The sequence below is a fragment of the Ambystoma mexicanum genome, chromosome 10 (genome assembly GCF_040938575.1).
Source record: "Ambystoma mexicanum isolate Mex_15411 chromosome 10, UKY_AmexF1_1, whole genome shotgun sequence".
NCBI classification, from domain to species: Eukaryota; Metazoa; Chordata; class Amphibia; order Caudata; family Ambystomatidae; genus Ambystoma; species Ambystoma mexicanum.
In genome coordinates this window covers 1,401,177,434-1,401,192,569 of record NC_090932.1, presented here as the reverse complement: position 1 = coordinate 1,401,192,569, position 15,136 = coordinate 1,401,177,434, and the positions used below count along the sequence as shown (strand labels likewise).

At 45.1% G+C, this 15,136-nt stretch overlaps 1 protein-coding gene across 2 annotated transcripts in view; it reads left to right on the top strand.

Annotated features, from left to right (window-relative positions):
• Positions 1-15,136, top strand: part of MYO1H (myosin IH) — an 833,585-nt gene that overhangs the window by 349,864 nt on the left and 468,585 nt on the right. The window lies entirely within an intron of this gene.

The window sequence follows — 15,136 nt, the reverse complement described above, 5'->3', positions numbered from 1 at the left end:
TTACTCAACTTTTATAGGCTGTTGTCAAAATCTAAGTGCACAGTCCATCACAGCCCACCTTTCAGATGAGCCTAGACCATCATACCAGCTCGAGGCAGCAGTGACCCCCATAGCTTCTTTAAATCCTCGTTATATAGCATCTAAAGGCACACATCACCACAACCCATATCTCTCCATCTCCATCTGCCACCCACACAGCTCCCCTCAGTACAGCTATCCCATGCCGTCCAACTGAGGCCTCCTCACAGTTTCTTGCTTAGTGACCGTTTCTAAAACAACCTGAATCCAGCTAATAAAGCATTTCATAATGACCACCCATAGCTAACAAACCAGGTCCCTCTAATAAATGTTTCACAGTGTTCCATGGCATACGTTATTGGTATTTTCTGCAACAGTTACCATTTTCTGGGACACATTGGGCTTTTTGTTGTTGTAAATAATTCAGTGGTAGTCTTATGTCACGTCCCCTTTTCTACATACTCTTCAATCTGTTCCAGAGACGTGGAAGGGACAAGACTGGTGCACATAACAAAGTAGTTTGAGATTTGCATGAAAGGAAAAAAGTCCAAGGAGCCTGCCGAGACACACCCCTTAATGGAGCCTCCCCTGTGCATATCTCCGTCCCCATACGCCAGTCCCTTCCTCTGTGTTGGCTTTCTGATGGACCTAAATTAAACATTTTGTGAGTTATCTTATTTTCTACCTTATGTCTATCCATGAAGGGACAGGGTTTAGGTGCTGCACTGTGTAAATGTAGTAGGCATGCAATGTCCTCAGTGCATGGGCCTTATCACACTTTCCATGTCCCTTAAAACTAACTTGAGAAGACGGAAAGATGTTTGCCTGAGGCTTCCTGGATAGGATTTCAAGATTACGTCACAGAAAAAGGTCGGTAACCCCTTATTTTTTCAAGCACTCCACCTAGGTGACCTCTTTTCACAGAGCCACTAGACTGGGAGCTTATTATTTAACTCTTCCTCCGCAGCTTGTTCCGAGTACAGTCTGCTATCTTTTCTCTGGCTGATGATCTTTGGGAACCTATCCCCAGGAGAAATCTCAAGGCATTGGCCTTTGTCCTGAAAGTTCTTATAGACCTGTAGAAGCACAGCACACACATGGAGCCTCTGAGGCCGCATCGGCTAAGGTGCAGAGAGGCAACAGCACTGCTGAAGCTCTATCAGATGCCACCATAGAGCACCATGAACATCTTCTTGTAGATGTCAATGCTCACCCTCTCGATACAAATTTTCAAAGATCTAAGGGCTGCCACTAGGGGTTGAGCCAGTATTGTATCCCACTGTATGTGTGGATAGAAAAGACAGTGGCAAGAATTTACGGGCCTAGTTAACAGTGCCATCAAAGAAGTTGCAACCTTTGGCAGCCTTGAGAAAAGCCCAGAGAGTGGTTGGAAGTGGGGTGGTCACATTAGCACAACAGTCTACCTCTGAAATCATGCATGAGGCCTCGCTTGGCAGAGGTGAAGAAAGAGTGGACGGTTAACATATCAGTGGCTGACATGTGGAATGGTCCACTTCACAACCCCTGTCAGTCACTTTTTCATCATCCCCTTCTTCCATGTTGTACAGGCTACAGCGCCAGCTAACTAGTCCCGAGAGTATAGCTCAGCGACAACTAAGACATACTCCGGTCACAGCGCCTCCATACCCTTGGGCTGTGTGAGAGCTTTAAAAATACAAATAAATAAATAATTCAGAGGTTCAGAAATGGCATACCACACTCATACTCTGCCTTCTGACTGAATTCCAAGTGCAAGGGCCTGATCACCTCAAAAACGTAGGCAGCCCATAATTCCGATGGCAATTAGGTCATTTTGTAAGGCCATCATTTTAGAGATCATCCCTACACTATTGACTTCACCTTTTTCAACTCGTACATTGAAAGCTCCTCTACCACCTCAACTACCTCATCCATGCCATAGTCTCTTCCTCCAAATACAGTCTCACAAATAACCTGAACTACAAAGGACTCAGGAGCAACCTAAGGAACCTAATCGCATCCGCCACACTCATTACGGCAGCCTAAAAATGAGGGCAGGGAGACCCAACTAGGCAATCCACAGCCAAGATATGATGATGATAATGTGGATGAAGAGGGGTTGCCATCCTCAAAGGATCCATTGTGCACATTCCTAGGGAGATAGAATACTTGAACGTCCCTATCCTTCAACCAGACATTTTAAAGAAGATAAAGTAAATCTGTTAGGCCCCTCACTCAGTTGCCTTGTTCCAACAAACAAGTGTCTTAATGCCAAATGTAAAGCTCCTGGTGAGGAGAAGGTATGCCTTGAATCAGCTGCTGTGTTGGCATTGTTGACTCATGATAGAGGTTTTTTTTATCATCTTCTGCCTCAAAACTTTCTGGGAAAAAACACATTGCTATAAAAGGTCTTTCTGAATAGCACCTTACATTTAAGGCAAGCAATAAGATGAAACCTTGACATTATGTAACCTACAATTGGGGCTGGACGCGGCAAGCTACTATGGGATAACAAGAGCATATATCCATCTGGGTTGGCTAACACACAAAAATAGGCTATGGAGTATGTGAATTTCATGCTAGTACTGGGTATCCACAGAGGGGTTTGCCTAAAGAGCAAGAAAGTTAATCTCAGAGGCAGACGAAAATATGTTTTCATCACCATTTGTTAGCACAAAGGTTTTCCACTCCACCACTGATAAGGAGTTAAAAATTGAGAAAGCAAATACAAAATGACCAAATTTCTTTCTGGAATAATAAACAATAAAACAACTTCTAAAGATGTTCACCACCATAGGACGAAAACAGGATAGGAATGGAGCCTTTCGATGGTTACTGTCAGAATAGAAAGAACAAAAGGGACCCTTTGTCATCCTTCTAAGAAGAGGCAAATAACTAACCATAGATTCTTGCCTGAACATCTGGCATAAGAGACAAACCGTAGAACTGGTGGTCTGACATCCATGGAACATCTGCCTCCAGGTGTAGGCAGTATAACTTTCTTTGTGGAAATCTCTGAAGACCTGTGGACTCACAGCAGTCAGTAAAGGCTTTCACCTTGTACTACTAACCACCCCTGTGAGAAACCTAAGGGTATTCTCACTACTATTCCCCCTGGGTCCTCTGCGCAGGTGGCCAGGGAAAGACCATTGCTTTTGGATCCCGATGCTGGGGGTGAACAAACGAGGGAGGATCACCTGGGTGCAGGGTCTGTGGGGACTGGGAGTGGGAAACCCTTGCGAGAGACATGGTATCCCCCTTTTCCTACTAATGATCAACCCAACCCTTCTCCCATCTTCAGGGGTGTTATAAATTAACTCCGCCGACTTACACATACATAACTACACAAAAGACTGAGACAAAGAAGAGGCAACCAGGAGTAAAAGAGACTAGTTGCTTTCACCACTCTTATACTGGGACGAGGAAGAGACCTGCTGAGAGCAATAGAGGTCAGGCATGTTCCCTTAATGATGGTCAGGAAGGACTAATTGTAAACTTGCACCTGCAGCCTGTTAAGGGGCTGCAGGTGTATAAAACGCCCCACCAAATGAGGAAGTAGTGACAGGAGAAGTGGAAGTGAAATTGCAGGAGCAGCAGGGAGGCCAAGAGAAAGAGTGGGCAGCTGGCCATGTGGAGCATGCCTATGATTCAGGAATAAGAGGCACAAGAGCTGGGGCTCGGTGGAACCGAAGGAGCCTTGTAAGAGGAGCCGTGTCAGAAGGCTGTCCCTTTTTCTATTGCTCGAAGTGCTTGTTCTCCTGGGGCCAGAAGCCGACCCAGGAGTAACTGAGGGGTAGGAGGTGGAACCCTGAGGCAACAACCAGAAGGCCAGGAGATCAGCGCTACAGGAACTTGCATCGAAGCAAACTGTGAGTTTCTAAGTGAACAGAAACTCGGTATGCAAGTGCTTGATCTTACACAAGATTATTTTGTATTAGAGTGGTCGCGTGAATGGTGAGACATGTTTTTGAAGGTCTCCGATACGAATCCTTGCAAACCAGCGAACAATAGGACTTGTTAATATTTAAACAAGTATGAATACTTCATTACGAAGTGGACGAATGCATATGAAAGCATGTTTTCTTAAGTCTCAGAGTGCTGGGCATATTTAAAGGCAAACTGCAGAGGCATATAACAACGACATGAATTGAAAATAACAAGAGTGATTAATATCTAACCCTTTAAACATTATTGAATACCAAACTGAAAACAAAGCTTGACAAATATATCTTCACATTCTGAATACCGCACTGAGAGAAGATTGTTACTTATGAAGATTATAAAGAAATTAAGATATACTATTTAAATAAATACAAAATATGTCAAGTGCAAAAGTGAATGAAACTTAAATTTCAAGCACTGTTCATATAAATTGAATCTACAAATTAATCAAGTGTTAAATCAAATAAACCAATCGATATTGAACCCTAAGGTGAAAAGAACTTTAACAAAGCCAGCAAACCGAATGTGTATTGTAAATCCAAAGTGAATGGAACTTTGGAGATGAACTTTAAAAAGTGCATTAAAACAAACTGCTATTTTCAACCAAGACATTTTGTTGTGCAAATATTAGCCAAATGCAGAGGGTGCAAGTGTGGCGTAGAACATTAAGGAAATGAACCTCATCATACCGCTACATCATTGAAAGTATATCTTGGGGAAGAGAATCCTGAGGTTTGAACTACTTATTGACTTGAGGACAGAGCCTCAGGATATTTTGTGTTTTGAACTGTGTTTTAGAACTTGGGGACGAGAACCCCGAGTACTAACCTTATATTACTTTGGAACTTAAGGTAATCCTGAAACTTAGAACTGCTTTTGACTTGGGGAAGGGAGCTGAAAGAAAGCTGCGAGCTGGACAAAGCCCAGAACTTTATACTGAACACTATTTCGTTGGTTTCTGACATCCCTGGATGAGTTGCAGAGGGCGAAGAGTAGAAGCAAGCAGATTTAGAAAGAGGCTGTTGCAATAGTCCAGCCTAGAGAGAACCAGAGCTCTGGAGACAGTGAGCTTCTCTCATGGGGATAGGAATTGAAATGTGTTCTTTTGAATTCTTATGAGGACCCCATTGAGATCAAAAGGGGTAAGCTGATATGAATTCTGAGGTATGAAATGTTATGGGTACCTTCCTCCTATCCAGTCTCAAGAGAGAATTATTGAAAAACAATCTCAGTACAGGAAAGAAGTAAAGATCTTGGCCTTAACCCTTTTGAAACAGAGAAGTTGAACACTATTTTGTTGGTTGCTTACATCCCTGCACGTTGTATAAGTTTATTGTGAGGACAGGTACAGATTTTAGACACATATGGAGGCAGGTGAGTGGAGCAGCGATGCGCGGCGCCCATTTTGGGCCAAAAACACTTGAAAAAGTGTCTGCATTCCCTACGAGCCCCAGCCACCATTTCCTGGTCTCTCCCCCTCCAACCCGCCTCCCATCCCGCCCACGGGCAGTGATTGGCTGCCTAGCGTGCAGCATCGGGGCCCAACGCTCGCATGCTCCCACCAGCTCCATTTCCCATTATGGAGGCAGGTGAGTGGAGCAGCGATGCGCGGCGCCCATTTTGGGCCAAAAACACTTGAAAAAGTGTCTGCATTCCCTACGAGCCCCAGCCACCATTTCCTGGTCTCTCCCCCTCCAACCCGCCTCCCATCCCGCCCACGGGCAGTGATTGGCTGCCTAGCGTGCAGCATCGGGGCCCAACGCTCGCATGCTCCCACCAGCTCCATTTCCCATTATGGAGGCAGGTGAGTGGAGCAGCGATGCGCGGCGCCCATTTTGGGCCAAAAACACTTGAAAAAGTGTCTGCATTCCCTACGAGCCCCAGCCACCATTTCCTGGTCTCTCCCCCTCCAACCCGCCTCCCATCCCGCCCACGGGCAGTGATTGGCTGCCTAGCGTGCAGCATCGGGGCCCAACGCTCGCATGCTCCCACCAGCTCCATTTCCCATTATGGAGGCAGGTGAGTGGAGCAGCGATGCGCGGCGCCCATTTTGGGCCAAAAACACTTGAAAAAGTGTCTGCATTCCCTACGAGCCCCAGCCACCATTTCCTGGTCTCTCCCCCTCCAACCCGCCTCCCATCCCACCCACGGACAGTGATTGGCTGCCCCTCATCTCATAACCAGCCCTCCCAGGGCAGCCCTCTGCCCGGCAGCCCCTGCGGCTAAGGGCCCCATGGCCAAGGGCAGCTCCCACTAGGGCGGCTCCAGAGAGTGTCTGCAGGTGTCAGCAGGGGAAGCCAATGAAGCCACCAGACACCAACAAAACTGTAAGTGCTGGCATGGGTGGGGAGTAGAGCAATTACTCTACTCCAGAAAGCTCCTGCCACTCTAATTTACCTTTCAATGGCCTGCAGTATAATGTTAACCAGTACCACACCCCGAGAGAACCACAAAGATTAGCCTGCACCAAATCTAACACTGCACTTAGATGGTACTCTCAACCTTAGCCCGCATCGCATCTAGGTAGAAATAATGATTGTTAGCATATGCCACACTTAGATGAATCTCAAGTTTAGTCTGCGCCAAATCTAGACAGAAATGTAATTGTCAGCAAAAACCGCACCTAGATGGCATTTCAGAAATGTGATTGTTAGCATATGTGATTCCTAGCATGCACCACAATTAGAATTATGAACCTAGCTTGCGCAGCATCTAGATAGAAATGTGACTCTAAGAAAAGCTGCATTGAGAAGTGTACCCAATTGCCTATGTGTATTTAGAAGTTGTGCCCAATAGCCTCTCTGAGAAAGTTGCATTTAGAAGTTGTGCCCAATGGCCTCTCTGAGAAAAGTTGCATTTAGAAGTTATGCCCAATAGCCTCTCTGAGAAAAGTTGCATTTAGAAGTTGTGCCCAATAGCCTCTCTGAGAAATGTTGCTTTTAGAAGTTTACCCAATAGCCTATGTGTATATAGAAGTTGCGCCCAATAGCCTCTATGTATTTAGAAGTTGTGCCCAATAGCCTCTCTGAGGAAAGCTGCATTTAGAAGTGTACCCAATAGCCTATGTCTATTTACAAGTTGCGCCCAATAACCTCTCACCTACCACTGAGAAAAGTTGCATTTAGAAGTGTACCCAATAGCCTCTCTGAGAAAAATTGCATTAAGAAGTGTACCCAATAACGTATGCGTATTTAGAAGTTGTGCCCAATAGCCTCTCTGAGAAACGTTGCATCTAGAAGTGTACCCAATAGCCTGTGTATTTAGAAGTTGTGCCCAATAGCCTCTGAGAAAGTTGCATTTAGAAGTTGTGCCCAATAGCCTCTGAGAAAGTTGCATTTAGAAGTTGTGCCCAATAGCCTCTCTGAAAAAAGTTGCATTTAGAAGTTGTGCCCAATAGCCTCTATGTATTTAGAAGTGTACCCAATAGCCTCTCTGAGAAAAGTTGCAATAAGAAGTGTACCCAATAGCCTATGTGTATTTAGAAGTTGTGCCAATAGCCTTTCTGAGAAAAGCTGCGTTTAGAAGTTGTGCCCAATAGCCTCTCTGAGAAAGTGACATCTAGAAGTTGTGCCCTATAGCCTCTCTGAGAAAAGTTGCATTTAGAAGCGTATCAAACAGCCTATGTGTATTTAGAAGTGTAGCTGGTTCCAGTATGGTCTGGAATGCAGGGAACGTTTGGAAGAGCATGTAAACCCACCATATCACACCCCACGCTTACTCTCTCCTCTACATCACCACTCAAATAGAACACAGAGATACTATGACACCATTCGGTATAACTGTTCTCATACCAACACTTCTCGCTCACTCCCCATCACTCTAAGTAAACACCGCTGGTTACACACCCCCCAGCCAGGCGTTCTCCTCAGGCCTAACGCAGCCACAGTCGGTCTGGATAAATCCTGCCAGAACTAACACATACCCCTGACATCAACCACCACACCTACCGCTAAGAAGCAGCTATTTCACGAATAACGCACCAGCTGCACACATACCCGGAGCGCACACGCGCCGTTTGACCCTCCCCACTCTCTCTACTGACTTGAACTTCGGTTCCCAAGGGCGTTCAACCTACCAGCGCCTTCAGACCATACCAATGGTATACAAGGCGCTATATAAGTGCAAAATAACAATAACAATAACAATAACATACAGATTCCTAAATTGAACTTGTTTGACCTTGACTCTCCTTAGTTTTGGTTTTGTAGCAAAATCCCACCATAGTTTAGGGCAAGAGAGGCGTTTTTCCAACCTGACATTTGAGTTGATAAAAGTGTTTACTTTAAACTTTGAATCTGTTGTCTGCGTCTCACTCCAAGATGCCCTCACACCCCTTCCAATAACCCATCTGCATCCTTCAAACACGTTAATGGAATCTCTCTTCCAGAACTTCCAAACTATTGCTGATGGGAGTAATAGAGGATGTTTTGTTATCAGAGCTCAGCAAAAGGTTTTATTTCTGCTTCTTTGCCATCTTGAAGAAAGACAAAGCAGGTTTTCTTACCATCGTAGACATGTTGGAGTTTAATGTGTATCTTCCGAAGGAGAGTTTCAGAAAGGTTTCACTGTCACAGATTCACAAGTTTGCTCGACAGGGGGATCGGTTGTGCACTACAGAAAAACAAGAGGCATATATGCATATTCTCATTCCTCCCCCTGATCATAAGTATCTGAGACTTACAACCTACGCTGGTTATTACCAGTTCAATGTTCTAATGCTTGGACTACGTTCAGCCAACTGGGTTTTCACCAAAGCAATGGCAGTGATTATCCTGTTCATTCTTTAGCAAGGTATGCATATCAAGCACTATTTGGAATTTTGGCTCATCCAAGCTCATTGATCCTGCAAAGGCAGCTGTGAGGTACTGCAGTAAGGAGACGGACACAGTCTTAAGTGGTTCACAATGCTTTATTTAAATATTAAGAGGCCTCACTATCCCTAACTTTATGAAGGGTTTCCCTGCCTCAACAAAAGTAACTAATTAGAGGGTTGTTAAGATGTCCAAACAAAATGTCCAAATCCAATTCTGACCCTCAAGTATTCGAACATACTACAAGGGAAAATAAATAATATGTTGGCTGCCTTGCTGCAGCCGGTCTTCTGATAAAGCTGCCTACCTACCCAATAAGCTTAGTGATCCCTGTGTATTCTTCTTTATCCCGTAAATGCCAGAGGCACAAACCCTTCCCTGGTGTTTGTGTGCCAGGGGAACAAACCCTCCCCTGATATTTGAATGCCAAGGGCACAATGCCTTCCCTGGTCTTTGTGTACCAGGGGAACAAGCCCTTCACTGGTCTTGGAATGCCAAGAGTACAATGCCTTCCCTGATCTCTGGGTGCCAGGGGAACAAACCCCTTCCATAGTCTTGGAATGCAAAGGGCACACTGCCATCCCTGGTATTTGTGTGCCAGGGGAACAAAACCCTTCCCTACTCTTGGAATGTCAAGGGCACAATGCCTTCCCTGGTCGTTGTGTGCCAGAGAAACGAAACCCTCTCCTGGTCTTGGAATGGCAAGGACACAATGCCTTCCCTGGTATTTGTGTACCAGGGGAACAGCACCCTTCCCTGGTCTTGAAATGCCAAGGGCACAATTCCTTCTCTGGTCTTTACCTCCATTGCTGTCAACATCTGTTTGGGTCCTCAGTAACCTTTTTCCCACCTTCCCGAGCCTGTCATGGGTGCTGGTTTCCACTGTGTGTACCGGCCCCCACAGCTTTGTTAAGAATTGTTTATGTGGAGTGTTTTCCTTCAAGTCTCATCTGTCATTTTCGTTTTTTTTTTCTCTCTGCTTCCCTTTGTTAGTCCTATGGGTTCTCCTGTTGGGGAGAAAGAGGGGTGGTCCAAGGTGGGTGTGTTCTCATACTTTGGGCTTCTCTAGAGATCTATCCCACATTGGTTTCAGGGTTAACCAACTCTTCTCCGCCTCTTTGATAGTTCTTGTGAGTTTGGTTTTTGCCCTAATCCTAGCATCTGCCGACGCATCCCTCTCCCTCCCTCGACAATGCTTCTATGCATTGTTGATACCATCCGGTAAAGTTTTGGTCTGCTGTCCTTCCTGGGATTTGGCGTGGCCAATCTACTGCTCTTGGTGAGGACTGGTGCGTGTCCTTTCCCGGTCTCGGGTGTCCCCTCCCATCTGCGAACGCCACTTCTGATCAGAAGTATTTCCTGGCCTTATCCTCGGTGCTCGTGGGTTGGTTTCCCACTCCTTGAGGGAAGTACTCACCCCACTGCAGGCTTCCTCCAGTGGGTTTGCGTTCCTCCGGTGCAGGACACCTCCGTGTCCCAGCCTTAGCTCCTAAGGTCTGGGTCTTCGTGACACTCTGAGCATTATTTATCCTCGACCTCCGCTGGCGGTCATCTCGCTGGTCCGCTACTTTACTTCAGGGTTTCCTGTTACGGTGCCTAGCCTTTCTTCAGTTCGTTCCCTGCAGCGGGATAGTCTAGGCAACTTCAACTTCTTCTTTCCTACCCTCCAACCCGCTTCTCCCCAGCCGTCATTAATATTATTTTCCTTCTGTGTGTCCTTCTTCTCTGTTATTCATTGACAGGTTCCTTGAAACCAAAAAGGGACTACCTTGCTAGATGTGGTACTCTGTTCCTTTTACCTCTGGACAGTGCTTCCTCGTCTCAGTGTTTTCGGGACTCCACAACACAGGGAAGGTGCAGCAAACATACATATACCCATAGGGTATGTTTGTACTCTCTTCATATGTTGCTGGGGAAGCTTGCAATAGTTTCCTAGGTTTGGGGACAGGAATGTGGTTATGTTTTCTTATTATGTTCTCGGACTCGACACACACAGTCCATATCCTCCAATCTACTCTGGACCTAATGTTTACCTGAGGACTTTCAGCCAATTAAAGGAAATCGACTCTGACCTGGAGCCAATTCCTGATAAACATTGGCCTCTTGTGTGATACGAGATAAGGGAATGCTTTCCACACGCAAGGAAGAATCCAAGCCAGCCAGGGTGCAAAGTTTCTTCAAAAAGCAAGTTTACCTGATCTTAAATTTCAGAGAGTTTTAGGACTGATGGCATCCTTTGTTATGAGGGTTCCATATGCCAAACTTCAAATGTGGTTTCGGGACCGCACTGATAAAGTAAGATATCACTTGGTGACTTAGTCCAGAGAATCTGCCTTTCAGAGTTCACTTCTATTTCTGGACCACAGCATGTCCATTTCAACATACACCCCAATTTGTGGTTGTGGAGCAACAAACGCCAGTCTCCTCATGCATGTGGAGTCTGAAGGAGAGGAGCTTGCATATCATTGTCCAGGAACTGAAAGCCATGTATATGGCCCTCAAAGCTTTTTTAACATCAATACAGTGAGTAGGTGTTCTAGTGATAGTTAGATATTCTATTTAATTATGCATATATTGGTTTGTTGTTAATTTATAAATCAACCATGAAGAACAGACTGTCTTCCTAGTTCCACAAGGGTAAGATAGGGCTGGGGAGGATTGTTCACAATCCTTGGTCATTCAGTTGTGGAAAGTCCGAGGAGTTGGGGATGGGGAAATGCAGGTGTGGCAGCATTCAAGAGTTCCAAGAATCTGGAGTATCCAGAAGAGGAAGGCACTTCTGGAGTATCCAGAAGAGGAAGGCACTTATCTTCATCAGTCATAGGAATTCAGGAAACTCGCAAGTGCTGAGAGAGGACACAGCATCAATGGAGAGGCAGACACTAGCCATCCTGTAAAACTGTGGTAGGTCTCCTTAGCAGATATGTCAGCCAAACCTTGGGGGTGGGGTACAAACAAGTGCTGATCAGAACTGAGGCTATAGCAAAAACAAGTACGGATGACTGGGGCATGCCGAATTTAGCGGCAAGAGTGGACAACCATTCCTTATTGGTGGTCAGAAGCTGGGGTCAACACTTAAGCTCACGTGTTGAAAGCATGTTTGAAAAGCCAGGTCTTTGGAAGTTTCTTGAGACTCAAGTGATTTTCCTTACTCGGCAGAGGATGAATGTATGGGCCCCAAATATTTGGTCCAACAGACAGAATAGCAAAATGTGGAACAAGGTTGCACTTGTGCTATGTATAAAACACACACACATGCATGTAATTTCTATGCCAGTGACCCAGGACAGAGGCAAACCCCAAAATGGAAATAGGACACAAGTGAGTTAGGGGCTAGCTAATTAATTCAGTTTACACATTCTTTAGGCCCCAATAAAGGAGAAAGTATAATGTTATGTTATGTTATAGATGTTCATACCCAAGTACAGCACAACAGACACCCAAAGGCAACCTGGCGCTAAGACTGAGAACATAGGAATCAAGAGAAAAAACAAAAAAAGTTAAGCTTTACAAAGCACAGAGGGAAGCTGGGAGGGCATTCCACAGAATGGCACCCTTGACCGAGAAAGAGCGACCTCCAGTTCTTGCGCGTCGGACCCTGGGGACAGCCAAAAGAGAGCGGTCTGCAGAGAGTAACGTGCGGGCAGGAACATAAGGTCTTAATTTCAACTGCGAGCCAGCAGCATAGAAGGCACTGTGCACCAAGCATAGAGATTTAAACTGCACATGCTTTGCCACTGAAAGCCAGTGAAGGGAATTAAGAACTGGTGAAATATGCTCCTGATAGGGAGTACCAGTGACAAGACGGGCAGCAGAATTTTGAAGAACCTGCAGATGACATAACGATTGGTCCGGCTGAGCCAAATACAAAGAGTTACAGTAATCAATCCTGCTGAGAACCCGAGTAGCAATCACCGTGGCCTGCAGGTAAAAAGGAATACATTGCAGGACCTTTCTAAGTATTTTCAGTTGAAAATTACCAGCCTGACAGAATGAGCTAACCTGAGGAGCCATGGAAAGAGAGGCAGATAGCTTAACACCTACATTTTTGACCACCCGAACCGCAGCTGGAAAGGAACCAAAAGAGGAAGGCCAGAAAGACGGAGTCCAGAGAGAGGGGACAGCGGAAGAACCCACAACCATGACCTCGGTCTTATCTCCATTCAGTGTGAGACAGTTTTTGCTCATCCTGCATCCCACAGCTGATAAGCAATCTCGCAGCTGAGTGGCATGGGCTGGATGAAGAATATCCAGCCAGAACAAAAGCTGCGTATCATCAGCATACGAGTAGCATCTTACGCCGTGGAAGCGGATCAGAGTGATCAGAGGCTGGATGTAAATATTAAAAAGTGTGGGAGACAAGGACGAACCCTGAGGGACCCCACACACCAGAGAAGAAATTGCAGAAAGAAAGGGTTGAAGAAATAGCCACTGAGAGCGGTCAGTGAGAAAAGAGTGGAAACATGAAAGAACTGAGCCCGACATACCAGCAACTGACCGACGCCTGATCAGGATGGAGTGATCGACAGTATCAAATGCAGCCAAATAAATCCAACAGCATCAATGCCGCCACTCCACCGTGAGCCGTAATGAGTGTCAGGTCATCAATCACCGAGACCAGAACCATCTCGGTACCCTGGCCAGGTCTAAATCCCGACTGAAAGTCATCGAGCAGGGACGTAGACTCACAAAACCGATCCAATAGAGGGGACACCACGGATTCAAGCACTTCATGCAAAAGGGCAAGAGAGAAATGGCGCGAAAATTGGTAAGAACTATAGGATCAAGAGCCGGTTTCGTTAGAAGGGGAATTACTGTAGCACATTTGAGAAAAGAAGAAATGACCCCAATATAGCAAGAGTGATTGACTGCAATTGTAATGTGGGTCAGAATCAAAGGAAAAATATCTTCCACCACAGACAGCGGAATGGCATCAGTAGGAGAATCAGACTTCATTCTTGCAACAGGTTTGGTAAGATCCACAGCCATAAACAGTGGGAAAGAATCCCACAAGGCTGCAGTGGATGGCATAGTCCCCAGAGATGAGCCAGAGGAATAGCCGGGCATAACCATCGCTGGATTACGGTTAGCCAAGATATAATCTTGGATGTTATCAATTTTCCAAATAAAAAATTCCGCCAGGGATCACATCACATCATTCTTGAGATTAAGGAACAGAATCATCAAAAGATTCTCTAGCCGACAAAGAGCAGACCACCCTAAAACGCTATTTAGGCTTGGTAATAGAATTGTAAATTTGAAAGGTATCATATTTTTGTTTGGCTTGCTTAATAGCCAGATGATATGAAGAAGTAATGGCACAAGAGTGGAACGCCATATGCGTTTTGCTTTCCTACGTTTAAGGCGAAAAGACTTAAGAGTTATAAGAGTTCTTAACAGAAGAATGTAGCAACTTAGATGACTTGCTTAAGGATGGTAACTTGCAAAGTATCTTTCTCTGACCGACTAATTCCAATTCTTTTGTTTTGTTACTGGATTATTAAATCATTCACTTAGACATAGATGATAAAGTTGACACTCTCTCCCTTTATCTCAGAAAGGAATCGGGCTACATAATGAGACAGTGAGGCAAAGAAGCAGCAGTGCCAAGGAATACTCCTATCTGATAACATGAACAGCACAAGAAGCCTGGACAAGATCACTTTATACACTGGTTGGGATAGAGTAGTTATATCCACCTCTAAACATGGGGCAATACAAAGTGTTTCAAGAAGTACAAACAAATAATCCTGAAAAATGCTTAAAATGTCTCCTGAAAAAAACCTTCTTTGACTTTTCTGAGGGGATTGTATCATTGTGCGGATGCTTCAGGTTCACTCTTGTGCCCTTTCAAGAAACAAATCTACATGTATCAGCATGCAGGCTCATTAACACCATCAAAAGTCATCTGTCATTACATGTTCTAACCATTTTACCATTCTTCCAAATTCCAAGTTTCAGAAATGAAACTCATTCCAAACTGCCTGCTTTTGTGTGGAGGATATCGCCACACAATAGCAGTACCAGACGCAATAGTCAATATGCAGTAATCACACATCTATCTATATATCTAAAACAGAAAGTCTTTACATGTGTTCCTTATACAATTCCACACCGTTCCACCAATCTGCACCAAAGCTGGCATAGTTACCTGTTAGGGCCCTCTGGATATTACTGGCTATGTGACATTTGGAAACCCCACCCCTTTCCCTGGATTGTAGCCCCTTCACACATGTGATGGTTGACTGAAATCAGCAAAACATCAATGTGGTCATTGAAGGACCAGATAAAGATCCTTTTAAGTATCTCATACCATTGGGGTCAAGGCCGTTTAGGAAGTATCGGAAGTATTGAGGGCCTTGGATTGTGGAACTGGGAATTGTGCC